This window comes from Rosa chinensis, chromosome 5, assembly GCF_002994745.2.
Source record: "Rosa chinensis cultivar Old Blush chromosome 5, RchiOBHm-V2, whole genome shotgun sequence".
Classification (NCBI taxonomy): Eukaryota; Viridiplantae; Streptophyta; class Magnoliopsida; order Rosales; family Rosaceae; genus Rosa; species Rosa chinensis.
Window position 1 is genome coordinate 44,841,730 of NC_037092.1, and position 19,100 is coordinate 44,860,829.

A 19,100-nucleotide genomic window follows, 5' to 3' on the forward strand; every position below is an offset into this window, starting at 1 on the left:
AGGCTAAGAATGAGAAGTTGGAGCTTATGTGGAGGACTTCTAAAAACACTTGGCAACAAGAAAGAAACAAGCTCACAAACGAGCTACATAACTCATAGAGTGACAAAAGTCCCCAGACTTGGAAGATAGAATGTGCTGAACTGAAAAACAAAATCAAGATTCTTGAACTTGAGGTAAAAGGACAACATGCTCTAAACTTAAACCTGCTAACTGAAAATGAATCATTGCAGGAAGAACTGAAGTCCACTCAAGAGAAGTTCACAAAGTTTGAGATAAGTTCTGGAACTGCATCTAGGTTATTCAGCTCTAGAAAAGCACACCATGATACATTCGGACTTGGATATTCTGAAGAAAGCTCTAAAGGTACACGTTTTGTGAGAGAATCCAATCCAGAAGTGGAGAAAAGTGATCCAATCACCAAGGTCATCAAGGACACTATCACGAGGGTTGACAAGGAACCAAAACCTTCTTAGAATGTCACTAAAGTAAGGATGAATCAAAGGATTCCAACTGATCATAACAGGTACTCAACTTTTAAGTCTTTTATTCGTACATGTCATTACTGTGGTAAACTGGGACATATTAGACCTAGATGTAATGAGAGACATAAATCAATCCCATCTGGTGAGGAAGAGTTGTCTGTAAAATCTTTGCATTGTGAACTTAAAGAGCAGAAAGAGCTTATCAATAAATTGGCTAACTTGATTACTAAGGCAAACATGCAAACTAGAGATAAACATGTTTGGATTAGAAAGAATTTGAATAATCATCATTCTAATCACACTGATTCTACTTACTCTATTAATGCTATCTGTCTCTTGGCAAATGTTAGTACAGATAATCCTCCAACACATATTGAGGCAACCTGCCTGGTAGCATTCACTGCATTGGCAGATAAGCGAAAGGATTTCTGGTATGTGGACAGTGGTTGCTCCAGACACATGATTGGGGATAAAGCTTGGTTCACCTCGTTCAAAGATGAAAGCACTACTGGTTCAGTTACCTTTGGTGATGGAAGGAAAGCCAAAATTCTTGCGCGAGGAATAGTCAATACTCCTGGAATTCCTAATCTAAAAAATGTTTTGTATGTTGAGGGTTTAACTGCCAATCTAATAAGTATCAATCACTTGGCTGATGATTATGAGGATGTTTGGTTCAACAAGCAAAGATGTGTGGTCCTTGATAAAAAGGGTGAAAATATTATGGGAGGTAAGAGATCATTAGATAATTGTTATCACATTCAATCTTATGAACCTCTAAATATATAGGCTTGCTTGTCTGTGAGATCTGCCGAAGAGACCTTTGAAATATGGCACAGAAGATTGGGACATGTAAACTATCAGGATCTACTCAAATTATCCACCAAGCAGTGTGTCAGAGGTTTACCAGCACTAAGTGGTAAGACCGACAAGATATGTGGAGGATGCAAAACTGGAAAGCAAACCAAATCTCCTCATAAAACAATAAACTCTGCTACTACCACAAGAGTGTTGGAACTGCTGCATATGGACCTTATGGGACCAGCTTAAACAGAGAGCATTGGAGGTAAGAAATACATGCTTGTGATAGTTGATGACTTCTCCAGGTACACTTGGGTTAATTTCCTAAAAGACAAAGCTGAAACTTTTGAATCATTTAAGGGTTTAAACCAGATAATGATAATTGAAAAACAGCCCACAAATATGTGCTTGGTAAGAGTAAGGTCTGATAATGGAACTGAATTTAAAAATGCTGCTTTTGCTAACTACTTCCATGAGTTAGGTGTTTCCCATGAATTTTCAGCCCCTATCACTCCACAGCAAAATGGAATAGTTGAGCGCAAAAATAGAGTGCTGTTAGACATGGCAAGAGTAATGCTGCATTCTGCTGGTCTAAGCTCGAATTTCTGGGCTGAGGCAATCAGTACTGCATGTTACACCATCAATAGAGTCTTTTTGAGACCTGGAACTGACCAAACAGCTTATGAGCTGTGGAAAGGTAAGAAACCAAACATAGGCCATCTTCATGTGTTTGGAAGCCCTTGCTATATATTGAGAGATCGAGAGCAACTCGGAAAATTTGATGCACGAAGTGATGATGGTATCTTCCTTGGATATTTTATTAATAGTCGGGCATATAGAGTTTATAACAAACGAACTAGGATTGTTATGGAATCTATTAATGTGTCTATTGATGATTACATTAGATAGGAGGAAGCTTTTACAGATACATCATCTCCTCTCAGCTCAGAATCAGAGACACATCAGCTACTGATGAACTGGAAGAGAATGCTGACAACATCTTCGAGCCAGCTCCTCAAATGAAAAGAGGGTTCAAGCAAGTCCAAAAAGATCACTCTCATCAAGATGTTATTGGACAAATCTCAGATGGTCTCAAAACAAGAAGCCAAGCTGCTCCACAGGTAAAGTGTAGATGAGGTAAGTTGAGGTAATGCTTTACTTTGTTTTATCATAGAAAATCAAATCACGATGAATGTCATATCTCAGTGTGGGTTTGTTTCCCTAATTGAACCAAAGAATATCAAGGAAGCCCTACTAGATGATGACTGGATTAGTTCTATGCAGGAAGAATTCAATCAATTCACTAGGAATGATGTGTGGTACTTGGTACCAAGACCTAGAAACTGTAATGTAATAGGCACTAAGTGGATCTTCAGAAATAAAAGTGATGAAAAAGGGAATGTAATCAGAAACAAAGCTAGGTTAGTGGCACAGGGTTATTCACAGGTTGAAGGTCTTGATTTTGATGAAACTTTTGCCCCTGTTTCAAGATTAGAATCAGTGAGATTACTTTTGTCTGTTGCTTGTCACCTAAGGTTCAAACTGTTTCAAATGGATGTCAAAACTGCCTTTCTGAATTGGGTGTTGCAAGAAGAAGTCTATGTGGAACAACCTCAAGGTTTCAAAGATCCGCATAATCTGAATCATGTTTATAGACTCAAGAAAGCCTTGTATGGATTGAAGCAGGCTCTATGAGCCTGGTATGAAAGACTTTCCACTCATCTGGTGGGAAAAGGGTACACAAGAGGATCAATTGATAAAACATTATTTGTAAAACATGTGAAAAATGATCTTATCATAGCTCAGGTGTATGTTGATGACATTGTCTTTGGCTCTACATCTAAATATCTTGTCAATGAATTTCAATCTGTCATGGAAAGTGAATTTGAAATGAGCATGTGTGGTGAGCTAACCTTTTTCCTTGGACTGCAAGTAAAGCAACTTGATGTAGGTATTTTTCTCTCTCAAACCAAATATGCTGAGAATCTCATCAAGAAATTTGGCCTTGAATCCAAGAAAGTGGTTAACAATCCCAGGAGCACCACTACAAAGCTGAGCGAGGATCTAAATGGAAAATCAATCGATTCCACTCTCTATAGAAGCATGATTGGAAGCTTGCTGTATCTAACTGCCAGTCGACTTGATATTTCATACAGTGTGGGAGTGTGTGCTCGATTTCAAGCAAATCCAAAAGAATCACACTTGGAAGCTGTCAAAAGAATCATCTGATATATCTCAGGTACAATTAACTGTGGCATTCTCTATACCTTTGACACTAACGTGGAAATTGCAGGGTATTCTGATGCTGACTGGGGAAGAAACTTAAAGGATAGAAAAAACACTTCTGGAGGCTGTTTCTTCATCGGGAACAATCTTGTTGCTTGGCACAGCAAGAAACAAAATTGCATTTCTCTATCTACTGCTGAAGCTGAATATGTCGTTGCTGGGAGCTGCTGCACTCTAATGCTCTGGATGAAACAAATGCTCAAGGATTATGGTATTCCTCAAGGTAAGTTGTCCATCTTTTGTGACAACACAAGTGCTATTAACATCACTAAAAATCCTGGTCAACACTCTAGAACTAAGCACATAGATCTTCGATATCATTTCATTCAGGATTTAGTTGAACAAGATTTACTTGAGTTAAGCTTTGTGCCCACTGAAAGTCAACTTGCTGATTTGTTCACTAAGCCTTTTGACACTGCTAGGTTTGAGATGTTGAGAAATGCATTAGGAATATGTTCTAAGCATTAAGGCACAAGAATGACTGTCCACTGTTGATTGAGAAAATTGTGATCCTAGTATCCTTTGACCACAGTCACTAGTGAAATGCACATATATTCAGCTATGTATCCTTTATTGCCATGCCTTATTCTGGACAAATAAATTGTGTACTTATGTTTAGTCGCTAAATCACGTAACTTTGCTATGCACTTCACTTATAGCTTTATGTGGTGGTATGTTTCGTGTACCTTGTCAAGGGAGAATATGTGAAGTAGGAGTCTTGCTTAATATGCTCAGATGGTTCATTCCCTCTTCTCAAAGTAATCAGGTTCTTGTTATGGTGAACTTTCAAGGATTTGTAAGAAACGAGAATGGATATATGTATTCCTTCACTCAAAGTAATCAGGCCTTGGTTGTGGTGAACTTTCCAAGGTTTGCAAGAAACGAGTTGGTAGGTGACTTTTGTACGTAAATTGTGAAAATTCAAACAACAACTCGAGACCCTCTTCTTGGAGCATCATTGTTATGCTTAGTACCCTACGATCGTCTGGTCTGGGAGTTACTGAGACGGGTCTTGTTAGATGAGTTCTTGTTTACAAAATAAAGAAGTCTATGACTCAACTAAAATAAGTATCTGGGAACAATGTTTCCTACTTCTCCTAGGAGATCTCCTGAGCTCAGTCTATATGTGAAGTTCTTCTTCTTCACTTCTTCTCCCTTCCACTGAACATGTTTCTAAACCCCATCTACTGCTCATACTCACTTTGTTCACCAGTTTACTATTTCTTGTCTATAATGAGTACCAATTCTATTTGTTGATGGAATACATCGTGGATGATACCTTGACATATGTTCCTTTTATTAATTGATTAGTGCTCTTTGGGTTTCCACTATGCTATATTTTCTCTTTTCGATATGACAACTGCATTCAGTACCTTGATACTTAGCCAAGGAAACGATTGTGTGTTATAATTGCTGATTATGGGAATCTATTGTCCCTTCGTTTCCTTCTTTGATTGCCATCTGGTTCCATTTACCTTCCTTACTGATTAAGCCTAAGTTGAGGGGGAGACGTTACTTGCATGCGGGTATCTCTGTAACATATATTGTCATAATTGCTCTTCTTGGAAACGATCTTTCCAACCGATATGTCTCTTGATTTTCTCTAACCCTACTGGTTTGCTATATATAACCTATGCTCTCTCTTTCGGATTTCACTCTGGTTTGTCTAAGTTACTAGGGTTGTTCACATACTGTTTCTCTCACCATGGTTCGTACAAAACAAACTACTCGTCTTGGTGGACATCGACGCCTTCCTCCTCCAGAGGAGGGCCATCAGGCCTCTACCAGAGCTAGCATTCTCCATCCCGACATGCACCATGAACAAAGTCGGAGTCCTCCTCTTCGCCCATCTTCTTCTGGTGTACCTTTTGATGTTCCTCATCCTCATGTTTCTCTGGATAGTCTCCGTGACCAGATCCTGGTGGCTGACTGGCGGATTGCATGCCTCACTACCGACATGGACGACATGCACTCTCTTCTAGTTCGTACTCATCATGCCCTGACCAACCTCACCACGGAGATCCGAAACATGCAACGCCACCCTCCTGGGTTTGACGCTCCCGGTTCATCCACCGCCGTCCAGGAGGCAGTCGCACCGGAGGAGAGCTCGGATTCGATGGACAGCGAGGAGTTTCAGGACCATGTAACCCAGCTTATGGAGGATTTCGATGTGTCTTCCCATTCAAAGGGGGAGAAGTAAACAACTTTTTCATTTTTTTTGTTATTTCTGTTTCTGCATTTTAATTTCTGTTGGACAATATTTAATTTGGTTTTTGGGATTGTAAATGCATAAGCACAAACTATTTGGGATGCTTATTATTATCACTATTTTATTTGATATCTGTTTTTGACAACTTGGATTTGGAAAAGGATGGAAACTGATTCCTTAATCCAAGTTGCATCTTTTTGTTCTTGATTAGTGGTTATCTGTGAAATCTAACATGCATGCAGGGTTACAAAGATGAAAAAGTCATGTGTTGAATGGGAATGCCCAAAGGGGGAGATTGTAAGTACATTGGACTATCCCTATTCAACACAACACATGACTTTCTCAAAGCCACAAAGGAAATCAGAAAATGCAAAGCACTAGGAGAGTATCTCTCCTACTTGTTCGGAGGCTTAAAGAAAATCAAAGAAGTCTGCAAGATCGGATCATCAAGAGGAAATCTAAGTGAATCACTCTCACTGATCTTGAGTATAAGTGGTATTCATTTCATATCATGCTAGATGATTTAAATTGATTTGGTATACACATTTGCATTAAAGATTTTTGACATGCATGGCAGATAAATAGGAAGTGTTGATTTCAGTTTTAACATCTTTCCATATTTATCTTATTTGATAATTAAGAAAAGATTTGATTGAGGGGGAGTTTTCCTCCCTTATAAAAGGTTTCGAAACTGAAGTTAGAAGCAGCGTTTTCATGCATAAAACTGTCCTCTATTGAAATGCTCGTTTTTGTTCAAATATGTTTCTGAAAACTCTCTCTGCTTATATACTATTTATATACTGTAAACTCATTTGATTCATATTGGATTGATTTTTCGTGTTGGCTACGTTAAAAGCCACGTAGTGAAGTTTCCTCAGTGGAGAGGTTTACATTGCGTTAGCAATTTCTGTGTCCTCATTGATATAGTGATTTAATTGTTAAAAAATTCTATTGATTATAGTACAATATTGTTCTGTTTGGTATTTTCATAAGTGCTTTTATTGGTGACTTAGACATGCTTTATGTCAAATTCGCTTCACCAGATTTCTTATTAGTGTGGAAGATGGTGAAGTATGTCTCAATATTGTAGCAGGTGAATGTATCGTGACTTTGTAGCATGAATTTCATAGTTTTCTCTACCTGACATCAACAACTACTCATCGTTTTGTTGTTCCCGGTTGGCTAATTGTCTCTTATAGGACTCACTTGTGGTGCTTCCGATTTTGTTTGGCTTATGGCGTGGCTCAATTTAACAACAATAGGGTCATGCCGAGAAGGTCGGCTTCGACGCTCGTAAATGAGTTTCTGTGAGGAGCGTGGCTATGATGGGGTGGAGTTATTAGCCCTTAGTAAAACTGGGCCTAAAATTATTTAAGGCATTGACACTTTTTATTTCAATAGAACTGTAATGACCTGGATTTTCGTATTAATTTTTTGTATTTTTCATGAAATTAATAAAGGTCCAAGTTAATATAAATTATCGTTTCGGTGCCTTGTTCTTATGTCAATCGAGAAATAGAATTATTTCGGACAATTATATGCTCGGAACTCTTTGATTCAAGAGTTGACTTTTTATACGTTACGATTTGGTGAAAACTTCATTCACAGAAATTGTAGAGTGCGTCGATACGAGTTAGTGGACATACGGAATGCGAAAATCGGAGTTCGTATGAAGAAGTTATGGCCAACAGAATAAGTTTCTATTTTTGGATAAATAAATAAATTTCAGAAAAATTGAGAAAATCCCTAGTTTCTGAAAAAGGAAACCCGAGTCTCTCTCTCTCTCTCTCTCTCTCTCTCTCTCCAAGGGCCGAAAATCGCCACATTTAGTTTTCCGGCCATATCTCGGCCGTCCAACCACCTTTGGTCGCGCCACTGGTCCCAATCGATTCGTCTCTCATCTCTCTTCAAGTCTGTGGTAGCTTTGTTGCTCGATTTTGGTTGTAAAAGGCTCAACAAGGCGGAGAAGTTGGTGGCGGTGCTGCTTCGGGGTCACCGTTGGAACTCACGATTTCGGCCACCTCCGGTGCCAATTTTTGAATGGTTTTGATGCTTGTGAGACATATGTCAATCCTTCCAAGCGGCTTGAAGTAATTTGAAGTGTAGAGGTTGAATTGAGGATTTGAAATTCTAGGGTTTCAATTGGCTCATTTTTCTTTCGAGGTAAATTCAGGCTTCTATAGTTAGAATTGGACTTTGTGCTAGTTGAAGAAGTTGTTGGGCTTGTTGTTGTGAACATTTGGCATAGGTTTCATTACCCAATTTGGGGGTTGCAGGCAAGGCATGGCGACACATCTGACCAGCTTTTGGGGTTCTGTTTTCATGGTTGTCATCTACTGGTCGATACGAGTATGTTGATATATTATGGGGTCATGTTGTGATCATTTGAAGCATGCTAAATTTAACGTAGTTTCGGTTTTCTTGGTTCACGATCCGTGAGAATCCGACTATTGGATCATCTTATAATTTTGAGAAATTGATCCTAGAAGTGTTCCGAAGACCTTAGGAGATCAAGGAGAAAGTTTTATCTCAATTGATGAAATCTCCGGTTTTTGGTTCAAGTGCTTGGTTCGAATCGTAACCGCTTTCGTTTTAATTGTGTACTAAGTTGAGACCTTATTTTTCTTAGGTGATTGACGGAGAGTGTTCTGTACTTTGTCTTAGCTGTAAGAGAAGACACAACAAGATTTAGAGGAGAGTAAATCTCACGAAGTTCATTTATGAACAGAGTTTCCCTTATCGTTTCGGTTTAGTAGCTAAATTTTGAAATTGTTATTTGAAAATAAATATTTGTTTTAAATTATAGGAACTTGATCGGCTACGGTTCATAGGTAAGTAAAATGTGATTTTAATTATAAAAATGATTTTCTCGAGTTTTGTGATTGTGGACTATATTTGGCATTAGTGGCATTTCTGAGTGGATGACTACGTGTGTGTGTGTGTGTATCTTGATGGTGTGACATTGTGATAAGCATAATAATTGTGATTTTATTTAGGTTATTGTTTTAAGCATTTACTCTTTTTGGGAATGCAATATATCATGTAATTGTTGATTTATATTGTGTTGAAAGAGACTTGAGTTTTGGTGTAACATTGAGTCATGTGGGACTTTTTAAATGTTTTCCGTCTATGGATCTAGTATCAAAGTAATGACAGAAACAAATATATCAGGATCCAGGCACTACACCAAAAATCTTATCAGACAACGACAGAAAACCGATGTGGGATTTGGAGTCCCACCGTTGTAGAGTGAGCCGTTGTCTGATGAAAAATCAGACAACGGTGGAACACAGTTGTGTGATAAACACACAGACAACAGGTATATGTTATAACTGTTGTGTGATAGCTCGACAGATGGCTCGGCAGATGCCAGGCGCAGCTGCGCGGCAGGTGCGGCACTGCCTTCAAACAACAGTGTCTGTTTTCAAACTGTTGTATGTTAAGCTTGTCAGACAACAGACTTTTATTTTGTGTGTTGTCTAATTAACATTGAGACAACAGAGTTCAATTACTTCTGTTGTGTGAGTGTAGATTAGAAGACAGTGATTTGTTAAAAACCGATGTGTGATATGAATGATTGCAGTGTGATTTGTCTCCATTTTTGGCCATTCAGACAACGGGCAATTATCATTATATCTATTCTGTTGTCTGATTATTTGAACATATCTTATTCCTGAATTAGATTGTGCATTTGATCCATTTACATACTAAATATAAACATTGCAAACTATCAAATATAAACATTGCAAACCACTAATCATTGAACCCAACATTTTAAACAAGAAAAGCATTTAGTGCATGCCCATCTACTTGGGACATCAAAAAGCTGATACATATGTAACCACACAATGCAGCTGATACATATGTCCCCCCTTTTCAATATCCTGAGGAAGCTTGCGGAAAAATTCAACAGTGAGGTAACCACACTCCATATCAACTAGCTGCATAGTTGCTTCCTTGCTCTCTTCTTTCATCCTATCCAACGATTCAAATCTTGCATTCCCAACTTCTACTCTTAAAGTGGGATACTGCTTTAATTCCTACACACCACAGGGAAAACATCCCATTAAAAATAATAGATTAAACAAATTTAATAACTAACAGCTATCCTCTTAGGTAAATTCAGTATATTATTCTGCATTTTTACAGAAAATAATCAAAAGGGTTTAATTTCCAAGTCGAAAAAACACGAACTAAAACCATAAAAATTGCTGGAAATACCCAAAATCCTACAAACATACTCATAAGCATTCTAAGAGTAACAATAAGCTGCAAGCTTGAGATAGTTTCAGAAAACTGGTAACAAGAAAGAAAAATTCACCAACAACTATTCTTTCAGTGATTTTAAGCACAACTTTCCAGATTTCAAGTAGACATGCAAAGCTACTATTTTGCTTAGTTTCATGCTATTCGCAGTTCAAATGGGATGGTCAAACAAGAATCCAAAGTGACTGAAATGCTAAATTCTGCAGAAATCCTGAAATAGTGCAGTAACTTCAAAATAGCATAAGTATCTCATTTTAACTCCTTTTTTCACGAAACCATGTTCAAAATGATCATTGAAGAGTCTCCTTTAAGATATCAAAAACTAAGAGTAAAATAAGAAGTATAGGTTTTTCGAAAATCATGAAATGCCCCACTGGTTCAGCTTGGGTGTCAAATGCGGGAAGAGTCAAAATATCAAAACAGGCTTAGCCACTCATATCAAATGCTTGTAGATACTTGAACCTAGAGACGAAAAGCCAATATCGGTAATACTAGAAGAAAAATGCCAGCAAATTAAAAATTCCAAAAATCATGCAGAAAACAGAAATGAGCGCGGCTGGGGAAGTGTTCTATACCTTGCTACCACATATGAAAGAAGAAGAACAAGAAAATTATGTAGATTGAAAAAATAAAAATCCGTGCCCCATGCACAATATTCCAAAAAAACAGAATGGACGAATAAATCTCTACATATACACACAATTGGACAACTTACCTAACCATACTGGAAAATTCGTTTTAACGTCTCATCCACATGCTGCTCATCCCCATAGAGGTATCTCGTAACATCATTCCTGACCTAATTATAGATATGTAATTTCATACATCATATTAACTTGGGCACATAATACAAGAAAACTAAAGCATTTGATGTTGATGCATGAGACCAAATCTATCTACCTGTGCATTAAAAAAAAAGTCATATATTAACTTAGAAAGCAAGACAAGGCCTATGTGCTACACAATTGGCTCCATGCAGCATGAATCATCACAGGAAAAGAGTTCACTGAGATTGGAGTGGTGCATTATAAATATATACTGTGGGATTATGAAGGTACAAAATGTTTATGTTTATGGTCAGTATAATTTCTTAAAGAAAAATTATAGGGGAAATAGTCATCCACCCTAGATATCTGGGTAGCTGAGTAGTAGCAAATGCTACTTTCACTCATATTCTAAGGGTTGGACTACAAGATTGGAATATTAAAATCCTCAATAGTTTGTGGTCAATATTGATGGAAATTCAAGCTCCAAAGTTCCAAAGCGATGGTGGCATTTCCGCAAGATTGTATTTCAGCAATACTGATGCTGACTCTCAAACAAGCATTATATAAGTTGATCTTTATGATTGTCAATGAAGGTAACTCTTAAACTGACACTATGGTCAGTAAATAAATTCTCAAAACATGGAGCCTTAATGCCCCCAGATATGTTCAAATTGTTATAAGGAAGGACAAGAGTGAAAGCATGCTCGACTGCAAGCCATTGAGAATGCTAAAATCAAAGATGCCTATATTCATACCGAATAGTAAAAGAGAAACAATAACAACACAAACTTCTTGCTAGTTGGACTCCTACATTTTGACGGTGAAGTAAGAAATTTATCACAGCATATGCCACATATCCATCTTCTTAAAATGACCACATCTAATGTAAACAATAATTCAATGCAAGGCAAGCACCTGTATAAGAATTGGGGTGGCAGCTGTTTTCATATTAACTTCCAGTTTCTCCATAGTAGTTGTTTTGGCTGTGATAATACAGAGGGTATTATCAAACATATTATACACTATGAAACACTATAAGCAGGAAAAATGTCATAAATAGTTCATGCATTATTTTTACTTGAAGCGCTAAGACGGTCAGGTAGTATAGCAAGAGATTGAAGGAGTTTCTGTAGCTCTTAGATTTATTTCTTTTATACTCTAGACTAAAAAGAAAAAAGTAAACATTTAAATTACATATGAATGGCTTTGGCATATGATACCAATAGATTGAGAGAGAAAGAAATTGGTAAATAGGTAGTAAGTGAAAGGGTTGAAAATTAATGAAGTTCATATGCATATTCATGAATAGTCAATAAACACATCCTTGAGCTTCATAGCTTTAAAGCGTAAACATATTCATAATATTTAACATAGAAACCATATTAGTATCAAATAAATAAATAATTATGTAAAAAAAAAAAAGCCCACTCATACATGATTATAGTATGATGTATTCCTATTCACTTTCACCCAATGAATCAGGTAGATAGGAAACAAGAGCCAACAAATTCTATGGTAATATAGTGCTCTGTAATTTTTTAAACATGAGTCTAAATTTCCAACTAGCTCACCATCTTTATTCACCACTGATAGGAACTTTCGAGTTCCCCCTCCTACTCCAAAATAATGCTTCTTGGCTGCCAAGTAGACTACTCCATGAGGACGAGTGATGCACTGTAATCAAACATATTGGTCCTAAAGCAGCTTCACAGTCTGAATCTATAAGCAATGAACAACTATATAGATAATACCTTCTTTATGAGTTCATAGAGATGCTGAAGAGTGGAGATTGAGTAAATTGTCTCTGCCATTAAAATATATAATATCATATTCTGCATCTGGACTTTGCCTTGAACTAACCTTAGCATCCTTCTCATTGTTTTGTGCATAGGGAAGAAGGTTATGGACTTCATGCCAGTCCCCAGCAAAAAAATGAATTTCCACCCCCTTATCACACTTTGTCTCTTGCAATGCTGGGGATTGGAAGCTTGGAACATTTGCATTTACATTAGGTATTATGAGACATTGCAGGATCTTAGCATTGAAGTCCTAGAAATGAATAGCAGCTGCACCTTGATGCAATATCAGAGGCTTAAGGAATATATTCTAAGATGCTAAATTTACAAGCTTAAGAGACAAAACCTAACCTCAAGGCAGGCAAAGATACCAGGAAGTCCATGGCCACAGCCAAGCTGGAAAATTAATCAAGGAGCACAGTAAGGCATACAGAGGAACATGTTAGAGGAGATAAGTGACGCTAAATTGTTTAGAATAGAAGCCTTAGTCTCATCAATACTATTTCTTTATCAATTGCAGATTTACCACAAAAAAATTAACACATATCTCAGACCTTAAAAACACTACAGCCCAACAAAACAAAGCAATTGCATAATATCAATTATCCAAATTGAAGCAACCCCCAAATATTGGTCTATTGCAAGACTCATGAGAATCAATGCTAAAGATGTGCACGAGGAAGCCATCATCAAGATTGTTTATAAGACAAGAAGAAGAAGAAGAAGAAGAAGAAGAAGAAGAAGATGATGATGACTTTGATAAGCAGATTCTCTTTTGAACAATTCTCTTCCACTTTGTTTGCTTCATCTCTTCTCCCACCTCCATTGCTTTCTCTGCTGCAAAAGATCAAATTATCCCTAAATTTGAACCAAATCTAAACCAGTTATATCCTTTCTGATAAAATGAAATCCAACACAACCAAGCTCTCAATCCTTTCATGAAATAGAGTGAATTGCCAACCTTGTATACTTGAACCCATTAACTCATAACACAAGCAAATAGAGTAACATTTATATGAAACCAATTAGAGATAACTGGAGATCGATATCAGGTGGTAAAGAATTACCCAATCACCAGTAAGCTTCTCAAATTTCACACAACCAACAAAATATTCCAAATTTGCTTGATTATAATATCCTACCTTCAAAATTAGTATAAAACATCATCCACATCTTTTTAATATCAATCAAATCATTAAACCTTAAGAGCCCCAAATAGAAAAATCCATGACACCCGTCCGCAATTGAAAATAGCAAACAGCACAAACACATACTATCAATACATAAAGAAGGCCATTAGATAAATCAAACTCATACAAGAATCGTTAGATGAACGAATACAACATAGCCATTCAAACAAAAATTCACATACAAAAAAAAAAATCTACAAAGAACAAACCATAACCTTGAGCTGTGAGACGAAAGCGATAAAGGTATTGGAGTCGAAGGCGGAAAAGGTTGGGTCTTTGAAGAGGATTGGACCTATATCAAAGTTGAATGGAGTCGTCGTCACTCAATTACAGAGTCTCATCGGGACCTCTAGTCAACCAGCTCCTGCGTCACCGGAGACGTATCTAGATAAGTCATGGAGAGAGACAGCAAGGGATGATTAGGGATCTGAGGGATGGGTTTCAGAGGAGAGAGGGTGAAATCCACTGGGCACTTTACACTTAGGTGAGGAGCTGGGCGCGCTTCGATTGGATGAGGGATTTTCTTTTGAGTTGGACGCGAAGGTTGACTGTGGATGAAGAGGAAGGTATCTGTGTTTCGGGGAGAGAAGGAGACTGATGAAGAAATCGTGTTTTCATGGTGTTTTGTATGGCGTTGGAAATAAATGAAGTAGTAGACACAAGCTGATAGCCCTAACTTAAGTTGTCAAACACAGGGGGCAGTTGGCTCTTTTTATTTTGTATTCATGAATCACACAACACATAAATGAAGTTCTGTTGTCTGATTCTGCGCACTTAAAGTTTGAGCTGAGGCAGCAAGGAGGGGAAGTTCCCGCTTTATGCAATCAAAGTTTCAATTTTAAGGGGGGAATGAGTGGTTTTTGGAGGCACATCCAAACCTCCCAATATATCTTCCTTGATCAGACAACACAAAAACAAAAATTGTTGTATGACATTTTGCAAGCTACACTCATACAACAGATATAACTATTTTGTTGTACAATGTAGTACAAATTTAAGGCCAAATTTGAGTCATGGTTGGGGGGGGGAAATCTGCCACTCATTTTTTTTCATTCACACAACGAATCGTTCTTATAAGTGTGGTACAATTACCTTCTTGCTAATTTTTTTTGAATTTTAATAGCCTTATACAACGCAAGTTTTTTAAACATGTTGTGTGATTCACTTTTCTTCATCACACAACGCTTTTTTTTTTTTCGTTGTGCAAAAAGTGTTGTCTGTTAACCTTTTTGGTGTAGTGAGGTGATTGGTTACGATTTAGTTAGAGTTCTAGTCTGTCTGCCATTGTATATCATGGGGTAACAAGGGTGTTACTTGCGACTCATGAGTACACATTTTTAAAAGAAAGTTTCGGGTGTGTATTCTTTCTTTTATTGTCTAAAAGGGACATGGGTTTTGTATCTAAAATGTGTGAGTATTCACTGGAGTTGAAAGGGTGATTTCTTGGCTTTAGCGTGAATTGTTTGATTTTCTTATTATTTTCCTTTTTCATTTGAATTGTTTGGTTTTTACGTAATCTCCTGAACTAAACTTTATGCAGGAGTTGCTATATATGATTTGAATTGTGTGATTTTAGGTGATCTCTTGAACTAATTTTCTATGCAGGGATTACTGATTTTTACCTTGTGTTGTCTGACTCCCACATGTAATCAGACAACACAATTACGTCAAATTAGTTGTCTGATGCTTACCACTCTTTGACTCAACTAGGGTTTTGACCAATTTTTAGAGGGAAATACCTTAATCGTTTAGGAGGGAAATTTCTAAAATTTTAGTCCAACTCATTCAGACGACAGAATTTTCTTATCACTGTTGTTTGAATAAGTCGAGCTTTGAGGCTTCAGAGGAATAAAATTCTCTACCTTTCAGTCCAACTCATTCAGACGACAGAATACTGTTGTTTGAATAAGTCAAGCTTTGAGGCTTCAGAGGAATGAAATTTTCTACCTTGAGCCAACAACATAAAAATGTTGTTTCAATAAGAGCCTTCAGAGGAATGAAATTATAGGTACATCTCTATCTGCAAGTAACAACATTAAAATGTTGTCTGAATGTCACCCATTTACTCAAAATGAAAAAAACTGTGTTTTAGTGGGTATTCAAACAACAGAGTTAGGTTTATCTGTTGTCTGAAAATTTCAGACAATAGAAAATTAGCTTTCTGTCGTCTGACGTCTGTTGTATGATTGAGTTATTGGCATAGTGGATTGTAAGTTCGGTTGTGTATTATGGAGTGAAATGTTGTTGCTTTGATTTATTCATAAGTTGAGAAAATTATAAGCATGTGTGTCTTGGAGTCATTTTAGTTGAGTTTTACTCATACGAGCTTAAAAAGCTTATCGGGTTTGTTGTTGCAACTCAGTGCGCTATTTCATGGTGTAGGGGTTATTCATGCAGATCAAGGCAACCAAGATTGTGATCGCGGCTTGTTGTTGCAGTAGTGTTAGGTTTAGAACCTATATATTTTGTATATCTACTGCTGTTTGTAGGTATGCTTCTTGTGAGCGTTTACATTTACTTTGATGCTTTCGAGTTTATGTAAACATTTGGTAATGTAATATGTGACTCTAAAGAATGAGTCGGTATTGACATTTGTGGTCATGTTTTGTTTGTTGCTTAGATTAATATAAAAAAAAATTGTATGCTTTTTGGTTGAGTTATCGCGTTTCGAATTTGAATTTCTTTTATTCAAAATTCAGGGCGTGATAAGAACATCCCAATTAGATAGTGGACCTTGAGTTTACTAATTTTCTGTTCCGCCACTGTGAGGGTCCCATATCTTTTGATAGTTGTACGCTAATCATAAAATTGATGAAGTTGCTTATGTTATGACTATTTCTTTTGTGCCCCTAAGTGATAGGTTGTGGTGTGAATATTGACTTTTCCATTGAAGAAAACAATATTTTCTATTGTTCAATTTGTTTGGAAACCATTACCGACTAACTTACAAATGAACAATTCAAAGCATGATTATTTGTGTGGAACTTTGTAATTATTTGGTTAAGATAGTTGGACATTGATTTTGTTAATGAGTTTGTTTCAGAGGGTGAGGGTGATAAATCAGAAATCGATAATCTTGCGAGGCCCCCCTCCCCCTATAATTTCAATAACAACATGTTGAACATTATTGTGACTGTTTTGATTAATCATGTTTTTGCTCATTTATGGCGAAATCAGAGTTTTTCTCTCATGGGGAACCACAATCTGCATATATTTTCTTGGGTTGTGGACTTGGAATTTGACAAGACCTGCCCAAATTTCACCCTGAAACCCAAGGTGGTCATGCGGGGCCTACCTTAGAAATAACTCTACCCAAAATTTGGCAGAGTCGCCTCTAAAAATGGACTACCCAAAACCTGTAGAAAACACATTTACATTTCTAAACAAACCGCCCTTACTCTCCTGGAGCCACCCTGCTCCCCAAATCACAACATCTCCAATTTCACAAATACAAGTCCAACTTAATAACATTAATCCCACATGTTATCAGAGCAATTCTAATACAAAAGGCATACAAGAAAATAAAGGTAAAATAAAGATACGGAAGCTGTGATGTTGATTATGCCTCTACTCCAGGTATGCCTAACCACAAATAGTCTAGTCTGCAAACTGGGCATTTGAAACGAATTGCTCAGGGGAAAGCTTTTTTATGAAGATAATGTACTTGAATGTCCGTGGCTTCCGTAATGAGGACAATGAACGGGCTTTTGTCGAATGGTACGATCCCACAGGCCTACTATTGTTTGTCTGTCGGAACCTTTTGTCCTTCTTTTTGGAGGTCGTTGGGATTAACCCCTTTCACTACTAATAATAGGGGATCCCAAGACCCCAATATTTGGCTTCTTTGTCATGTTGATTGTAGGATTCAAACTATTTCTACTGCACAGCAAATCACTGTTTCTGGTTCATTTGAGGGAATAAGTTGTGTACTAACTGCCATCTATGCCAAAACTACAATTATGGGTCGCCGTTTTCTCTGGACTGAGCTAGCAGATATTTATAATAAGGGTTATTATCACAAATGATACCTGAACTATATCTCAATCTTATCGATGGTACCTGAAATTCAATTTTGATCACAACCAGTACCCGAACTTTTCAATTTCATTTTAAATGGTATCTAAAGTCACCTCCGATCACTATTCCGACTAAAAAGGGCATGAGAGGCGATCATAGTGATGATTTTTGATGATTTCGAGGGTTGCGATCATATATAGTGATGATTTTTTTGTAATAGACTTGCCTTGAACTTGTTTTTTTGTTTTTTGCTTTTTTAGATTTGGCTTTTTTGACCGAATGTGGCCTTAGGTACTATTTAAAATGAAATCGAAAAGTTCAAGTACTGGTTGTGATCAAAATTGAAGTTCAGGTACCATCGATAAAATAGATGATAAATTCAGGTACCATTTATGATAATAACCCTTATAATAACTTTGTTCAAGGGCCTTGGCTAGTGTTTGATGACTTTAATTGCGTCTTGGGTGCACATGAGAAAACTGGTGGTAATGCGCCAAGCATTGTTTCGTGTTTTGACTTCCAGCAGATGTGTGCAAATTGTGGTCTGCTAGATGTTGAGACGAAGGGCCTATCTTATACTTGGACAAATAGGAGGACCTTTCGGCTTAATCGTGCTTTATGCAATTTAGATTGGATTGAAACTTGGCCTCTATTTGAATGTCGTACTTTAACAAAGGCTACCTTTGATCATTGTCCCCTCCTGATATCTTTCTCAAAAGTTCTTCATCCGACCAAGCCTCCTTTTCTCTTTCAGAGCATGTGGTTACAACACCCTGATTTCATCAACATTATGAGTGAGTTCTGGCGGCAGAACCATTTCTGGGGGTGCCATATGTTTGTCTTGGCTGCCAAGCTCAGGGCGGTTAAGGGCTTTTTGAAGAATTGGAATTGGAACATTTTTGGGGATGTTAACCAGAGGGTAGTAGACAATAGAGCAACATTAGACAACATTCAGTTAGAGATTTCCACTCAGGGCCCTTCTGAAGATAGACATTAACGAGAGGATGAAGCTAATTCAAACCATCCGCTTGCTCTTTCTTTATAGGACACTTTTCTTCGGAGCAAATCTCATATCCGCTGGTTAGTTGATAGGGACCATAGCACTTCTTTCCTTCATCAGATGATTAAGTTATGCAAGCTTCAAAAACCTTTGGTGTTGTTGAGGGTGGGGGCTTCTGTCATTCAGGATCAAAATTTTATTAAAAGCCAAGTTGTTCACCACTTTCAGGGGGCTTTCACTAAAGATCCCAATATTGTTAATACTAGCTTAGTGGAGAAAGCGATTCCTA